At 32.2% G+C, this 7,899-nt stretch overlaps 1 protein-coding gene across 1 annotated transcript in view; it reads right to left on the bottom strand.

The window, feature by feature from the left end:
* The window catches only part of LOC111621133 (CSC1-like protein 1), a 101,667-nt gene extending 100,728 nt beyond the window's left edge, over positions 1 to 939 (bottom strand). Inside the window, exon 1 of the mRNA XM_023363204.1 lies at positions 785 to 939. The gene's annotated coding sequence lies outside the window, so the exon portion shown is untranslated. The remainder of the gene's footprint in view (positions 1 to 784) is intronic.
* Positions 940 to 7,899: the final 6,960 nt, after the last annotated feature.

The following is a 7,899-nucleotide window of genomic DNA, read 5'->3' as shown; positions in this document are numbered from 1 at the left end:
TGGATATATATATATATATATATTTAATATGTAGATTTATTAGATAATTCTTGTAATAGATTATTTATATAGCAAATTTGAACTTTTCACTTCAAAGTACAATAGGAAATGATATGAAAATATGGATTGTAAAATCAGATATTAGTTACCAAAATAGCAAATATTTAGTTTTCCAATAATGTATTTTTCACCCAAGCACAAAACTGATTTTGGTAAAACAGTATTTCAATTTTTTCTCGACAGGTATTATTCATTATTTCGGAATCATTCATTAATTTTTTCATTAGCATGATATACTAATAAAAAATACAGAATAATATTCAATATGGCAAAGCATTTTATATACACTATTTCTTATCATATACCGGTAATTACAAATGATAATCTTTGTTATTTAAAGAAGTTATCTTCATGTTGTATTCACCCCATCTTGCTTATTAAACTGTGTATAAACTTAAACAAGTTTATACACAGTTTAGGCCAGTTCAAATCTATATTATAGTCTTGAAATTTTATAGTATTATTTTATCATTGCTCTTGTAAAGTTTTAAATATGACAGTAACAAAAATCCAGAATGTTGATATAGATATTTAAATCAATGTCAAAATTATGTATCTACAGATGTGATAAGCTAAAAATGACAAAATAATTTATTAAATTCTCTTTACTTGTTTTTGTATTAAGGCTTTCTAGCTTAAGCTGTGTGATAATTAAACAATAATAATAATAATATTGTATCGATTTACGTCGATAATTAACATCTGGTATCAAAAATGAACTCACCTGAGATAATTAAGCAATATTTATTAAATAAAAGTTTTATATGTTATCATCATTTATTGCGCATCAGTATTGTTTCCATTGTCTTTCACAACTTCCATATACCATAACAACATGCAACGAAATGACAAACGCGAACTATCAATAGATAGTACGCCCTCTTACGTCTAGCCGTGTTTGAATGACGTCCATCATACAATATAAAAATGTCAATGCTGATATCGATGATTAAAATGAGAACTGAAAGTGTGTGTAGTCGTTTTATTTAAACTAATTTATAAATTTGATTAAAAAAAAAAAAACATTTAAAGATAATATAAGAAGCGTAATTATATATTCACTTAAGTTAAATTCTTATTCCGCGGATAATAATTGTATAAAGCGTGTTTAAATTTTCTTCTTATCGTTGTTAACGATGAATCCATATTTATATAAATAGTTTCGGAACTAATTTCTTGAAGAAAAACGTTTAATTAGCCATCTAAATATTTAACTTTAAATAAAATTCCATACAAATATTGGTATATTTAAAATTTTTAGAAAAGAGAAAACACTGAGTAATGTTTGTTTGTTAACGCAACGCAACACTCGGGCGATCTGCCTAGGGGGAATGCTTTTTGGGCAAACAAACAAATCCTTAATATTTTATATTGTAGTACATCTTTACTTCAAATAAATTTTAAAAAATCTTAATAATGCCGGGCTGCAATTTTTAATCATATTTTTAATTTATTTAATTTAAAAATATATGATCTCCGCCTCAAATTAGCCCTTATACAGTACATTATACTTTTCCTGTTAGCAATAGTATCATGCCGGTCTTCTAACTCCTTTCAGGGAAACATTTTTGAATTAAAATAACGTGACTTCCTGTTTCCAAGTTTAAGTTAGTTCAATCGGGATCTCCTGCCGCTGAGCTTTCAATATCGGGTCTCGATTTTCATCTATCTAACTTCGTTCTCGAGATTAAGGAAAGACAGACAGACACTCCTGTGGGAATTTATAGATCTACAATTTTTTTAAATTGTAGTCCAATAAATATGATACAATTAAACTTAGTCTTACATAATACTCACTGTTTGCAGATAAGTTAGAAATGGACTAAAAATATTAGATAGAGCATTTTCTCTTAATCTTACAATAAAGATGCACCAATAATAAATACAAGGTGGTTGCAAAAGTTGTTATTATGGAAAAAACATACAGGGAAAAAGTAGGAAGAGAAACATTTTTGTTTTATGTACAAATTAAATCACAAATAAGGAATACGAACTAATAAGAGATAATAAAAATAATAATAATGAACACCAAACATTTGTATTTCTCAGATTCTCAACTGTGTACTTACTTTTGCACCATTCTGTATAATAAATTATTAAAGATTTCCTATTATGCAACGCTACATTATCCCTATCGGCAGATTTTGGAATTAACAACGTTTTTATAAAATTTTTCACTCCATTCCATGGATAAAAATAAAAATAATATAAAAATTTTGGTGTCATTATGTTCCGTTCCGTTTATTAGTTACAGCTACAGAGAGCTCTGAATAGAATAACTTTAATTATAACCACTCTGTTTATATCCATGGTGTATAAATGTATGTATACTCTATATCAGTGCTTTTCAACCTGTGGGTCGCGACCCCCTGCTGGTCGCGAATTCTTACACGGGGAGTCGCGGGTAGAAGAAAAAGACAAGTGTTTGTAGGTCCTACACTACATTAAAAAAACTACAATTTCAGCGAGAATTACGGCNATATGACATTTAAGAAGAATTAAATGTAATCTACAAGAAAAAGTCATAATTAATACACTTAATTGAATCAATATGTACTTATATTTCACCAAATAATAAACTAGATTAATTAAACAAAAATTAGAATATGTACTAGAATGGTAACTAGTCACTTAATATAACAAAGAAAAAAACTTATTTATTTATAAAAAAACAACTCTTAACAAAACATAAATTAAAAAAAATTAAATTAAAAAAACCATAAAATTTGCAATTAAAATGAAAATTTTAAAAAAATTGGAAAACATATTACAGAGACAGCTAAACAAAATTTATTATATCCTCCTTTTTCGAGCTTTTTAAGTTAAGAAATTATCAATCAGTTCACAGTAATCAACCTTATTTAAAATGTCATTCTCAATATATAATATTGCCAAATTACATAATTTTTCTTGTTCAATTGAATTTCTAATACAATTTTTAATTCTTATAAGGATATTGAATAATCACTCTGCTGAACAATATATTTTTTAAATTATGTCCACATAATGGTAAGGTAGAAACTAGTCCTCTTTGAATCACTTTGTACATCAATACAGGAAAATTAAATTATTTTTTTTTTACAAATTGCATAAACAATTTGTGTATACAATTTATAAATATTAGAGATGAGAACAACAGGAAACTCACAACTCCAGATGATAGTGTCTTTACAGTGGAAGAAATCGCAAGGGAGTTCAGATACATCAAGTTAAACAAAGCCCTGGCTTGGACAATATCTCTGGGAAAATGATAAAACTTATCTTTGAAACTATCCCAGTTATGTTTCACACCCTTCTAAACAAGTGCCTCAAACTGGGTCAGTTCCCTACCTACTGAAAGCAGGCCTCTGACAAGCTTATCCAGAATACAACAAACCCATAAGCTCTGCCACTGATCTTTGACCAATCTCCCTACTCTCAATCTCTGGGAAAATTCTTGAAGCACTCATCATGGGCCGCCTTTCCTACCATTTTGAGAACAGGCTTCTTAATTTAATAATAATCAACATGGCTTCTTCATGGGCAAAGGTACATCTCAGCCCTTGACATTATTTTTGGATACATCAAGAAGGCCAAACATCACGGGGAACATACCATAATGATCTCCATTGACTACAAAGGGGTCTTTGACCATGCCTGGTGGCCTGCCATCCTCAATGCTCTAAAGTAGGCACATTGCCCCAAGAACATTATTACCTGGTGAAAAACTACGTAGAGAATTGGCAGGCCTGGTCAAAATTAAGAACATATACTGTAGTAGGCCTGTTACCCATGGTTGACCCAAGAATCTCTATGGGCCATTCTTATGGAATATCCTATATAACAGCACATTCAATATCCAATCCAACATCCCTACAAACTTCAACCTCTTTATAGGGCTATGCAGATGACACAGTCATCTGCTCTCATATCCAAATCAGGAAGTCCTTCAAACTAGAGGTAACATTGTTATGGAACATATACACCACTGGAATGTAAACAGGAAACTAATCATTAACTATGATAAGTGCTAGAGCATTGTGTTTCCAAAAAATAACCCACTACAGAAATGACATTTTCAAAATCTGTAAACACAAAATCAAGGATATTGACTCCATTAAATATTTGGGTCTCATCACAGACTACAAACTTCTATGCAAAGACCATATATGAGAAAACTACTAAACCAATTCATGTCCTGACATCAATCGCCAGAAATAAATGGGGCTTAGGCCCAAAGGCCTCCAGGACCATGTATATTGCACGTGTAGAACCTATTATGACCTATGGCTATGGGACCTGGGGATCCCATGTGAACAATGTCCATATCAACAGAAAACTCTTGTCTGCTCAAAGACTCTCAGCCATCTCTACCACAAAATCTTATAAGACAGCCCCCATAGACACCCTTCTTGTTATTGTAAACCTGATCCTTTTTTATCATTAGGAAGAAATACTGTAAACATATTCTTCTCAAGCTTCTGCATGACCTCATCTCCTATGAAGACTACTGTAACATCTCCTACCCTGTTGAAAACCTTGCCGACTACATCATTGCCAATGATTGTCACCAGATCCATTCCCTATACCTTCTCCACCCTGATACTACTCTCCATCACACTTTCAGCACAGACAATATTAACAAAAGACTGGAACAAAAATCTTCACCAACATTTCAAAGACTCAAACTGCGGTTGGTGTCTCTGTGGTCATCACCTCTGACACTGGACTGAACATCAACCAGAAAAACTTCTGCCTTGCCACCCATTCTTCAGTAAACCAAGCAGAGTCCTTAGCTATTCTCTGTGTCCTCCAGCATGTTCAGCAGAACTCCAACAACCCCATGTACATGCATTTTGAAATATTCAGTCCCAGCTGGGAAGCCCTTCAACAAATTAGGATTAAAAACCTTTGTCTACCAATTATAAATGACAGTATCAGCACCCTCCTTGACCTTCCACAAAACATCACTATCATGTTCAACTGGATTAGGGAGCACAGTGGCATTCCTAGCAATGAAAGGGCTGAGGAAAGCAATAACAAGCATTAATAAAATCTCTTATACAATGGTGCCACTCAATTGGATCACCACACAGCTTTGGAATATTACTTGGGATAGTTGGCAGACCAGATGGGAAAATATTACCACAGGACATTCTACTTTCCAGTTCCTGCCCAATATCAGAGACAGGAACTCAAATAACTATCTTCAACCATCATTTCCTCTAACTCATCTCTTAATTGGGCATGGCAATTTTGCCCAGTACCTTATACGCTTTTTCCATAAAAGCAATAACTGTGTCCCTGCTCTCTTAGGGAGAGTGATGACATCCACCACATCATTTTTCTCTGTCCTTTTTCACCACATGCAGAGGACTAACCTCATCAGAATAATCAGCAAAGGAAGCCTCTAGTGGCCCTGTAATCCCATGTTTTTATCAGTAATAAAAACATTAACATCAATCAACTAATATTTCCTTGCCTCCTTCAACCCTGGAAATCCTCTTAAGTATACTCCTGCAGCTCAACAAATTGTGGTTTTCAGTGATCCTTCTATAAAAAGTTTACCCATCTGTTCTGTGTAAAAGATTAACCATGGCATATCATCTGCATAATTGTGTATTATTCTGTGTCCACTGGTTATAGGCTTCTGCTTCCTGGCAACACATGTTGAACAATTAAAATACCCAACTGCACTACTACACTTTTGTCTGTTCTCCTTTTACCCCACCATATATGATCTGTAATGCGTGCAAATCCTACAATGTAATCATCAACCACACATTTGTATCTCTTCCTTTACAGATTGTTGAGCAACAAAAAGTTCCCTCCTCAGTTCCGTCCAAAGATTTTACTGTAATACGTATATAATTGTATCATTTTGTATATTATTGTACCTATCAACTAAATTTTCTTGATTCTCATTACATGTATAACAATTGTATTCTCCAATCACTTCTCTTTAATTTTCACTTGTATTATCTTTATCCCACTGTACATATTTTGTAATGCGTATCAATTTTGAAATGTAACCATCTTTATCCTATAATTTGTTAAACAACATACATATCCGGACTGACCAATCTTGTTCTGTAATTATTGCATAAAGCCATATGTTAAAAAACTAATAGCTGCAAATCCACTAACTGTATTATTCTTACAATATTTGTATACTATTATTTGTAATATTAAAAAAATTTTATCTATTTAATGCTTAAGGATTTTCAATGGATGTTTCCCACTGCAGTTCATGTATCCTGCTTCCCCTTACAATCTAATATCCTCAAAACTTCCATATTTTGTTCTTGCTCTAAACACTCTTTCTCTCCTCTCACCTCCTTCTCCTCTCTGCCTATCTATTTCCAGGCTACATCAATGAGTACAGCCTGTTCCTTCCACCTTCCTGTCCTGCTTTCAGTTTGTTTCAAATTGTCATACAAAGCATGCAAAATTCTCTTTCAAATATAAGCTTGCACTGAAAATGACAAGATAACAGCAATCCTACAGTGAAAACTTTTCAATGTAAAACATCCTTTGCACCTTGTCCTTACATGTTTTTTCCATTTTTTTCTCAAAATGTTTGTTGTCCTAAAGATTTTCTTCAAGATGTTTCAAATCACACTTTGTTCAAATTAATTTCTTTAATTATTCTGTAATATTGTAAAATGAAAATACTCACTCTAAAAACCATTTAATGCAGTAATATTTCTTTAACATTTTTCATCATCTTAAACTTTATTCTTCAGAAAAAAAAAAAAATGCCTAATGGTTATTCTACAACATTCTAGGAAAAATTGTTAGAAATTTGTTCTTCAGAATGTTATTTTTCCTGAAGATCATTTAAGAAATATTACTACTGCATTAAATGGTTTTTGGAGTGAGTATTTGTAGAACTGCAGTTTGTATAACAGTAATAAGTAGGACAATAAAAATAATTTTGAAAATAAACTCTTTATCAGTCTCAAGAATTAGAATATGAAATATTTCTGCATTCAATAGTGCTATGACAAACATTTTTTCTTTTTTTGATTTGCTCAAAAAGTTGCAAAGAGGACAAGAGACGTTCCAAAAATAGTCTTCAAATCATTGGTGCAAATACCTGCTTTGTGCAAAATCTGTCATTTCAGGTTGTTGGTGTCCATATTCACCCCTGTACCCAAATGTTATGATTAAAGGACATTTCATATTTTATGTGTGTTAAGTTATTGTCGATTCTTATGGAATTTTCATTTTAATGATCAATAATTTGAAATAATTCAATTTTGTGTCAGGTTGGCCTCTACGGAACCCATAACAAAACTCTGACTACGCCCATGCACTGCACTACTGCACATGCAATGGTAATATCTGCTATGTTCTCTGTAAATTCACTCTGCCAAGTTTGCATGAAATCAGAAGCTGCTATATGCCAGGCACTTACCATAAAGAAAAATCTATTATGTGCATAAACTGGCACATAGCAGGTATTGCATAGATATCACTCAGCACAGAAAATTTCCATCACTTTGCAGCATGCTTTCATGGATGTATGGGGACATTAGAAATAGGATAGAGCTGAGTCATCATGTCAGTGCAATCTCAATGATTTTTTCTTGGAATTGTATTGATTTTGGTAAGACTGCAATACTTCAGAAAGATATATATTGAAACTTTCAATCTGTTTTTAACTATTCATTTTTTTAGTTGCTGTGTTATAACCACTTATTTAATATTTAATTTGCAGACAAAGAACCAAAATTATCAGCAGAGAAGTACTAGAACTTGATAAATCTGTTACACTATATGCCAAAAGATTACAATTCATTTTATCAGAACCTGGCTCATCCATAACCCAGTTGTTTAATATGATTTGGATGACTG

This window comes from Centruroides sculpturatus, unplaced genomic scaffold (genome assembly GCF_000671375.1).
Source record: "Centruroides sculpturatus isolate CEXI.00-Female unplaced genomic scaffold, Cexi_2.0 scaffold171, whole genome shotgun sequence".
Taxonomy (NCBI): Eukaryota; Metazoa; Arthropoda; class Arachnida; order Scorpiones; family Buthidae; genus Centruroides; species Centruroides sculpturatus.
This window is presented reverse-complemented; position numbering and strand designations above follow the sequence as displayed.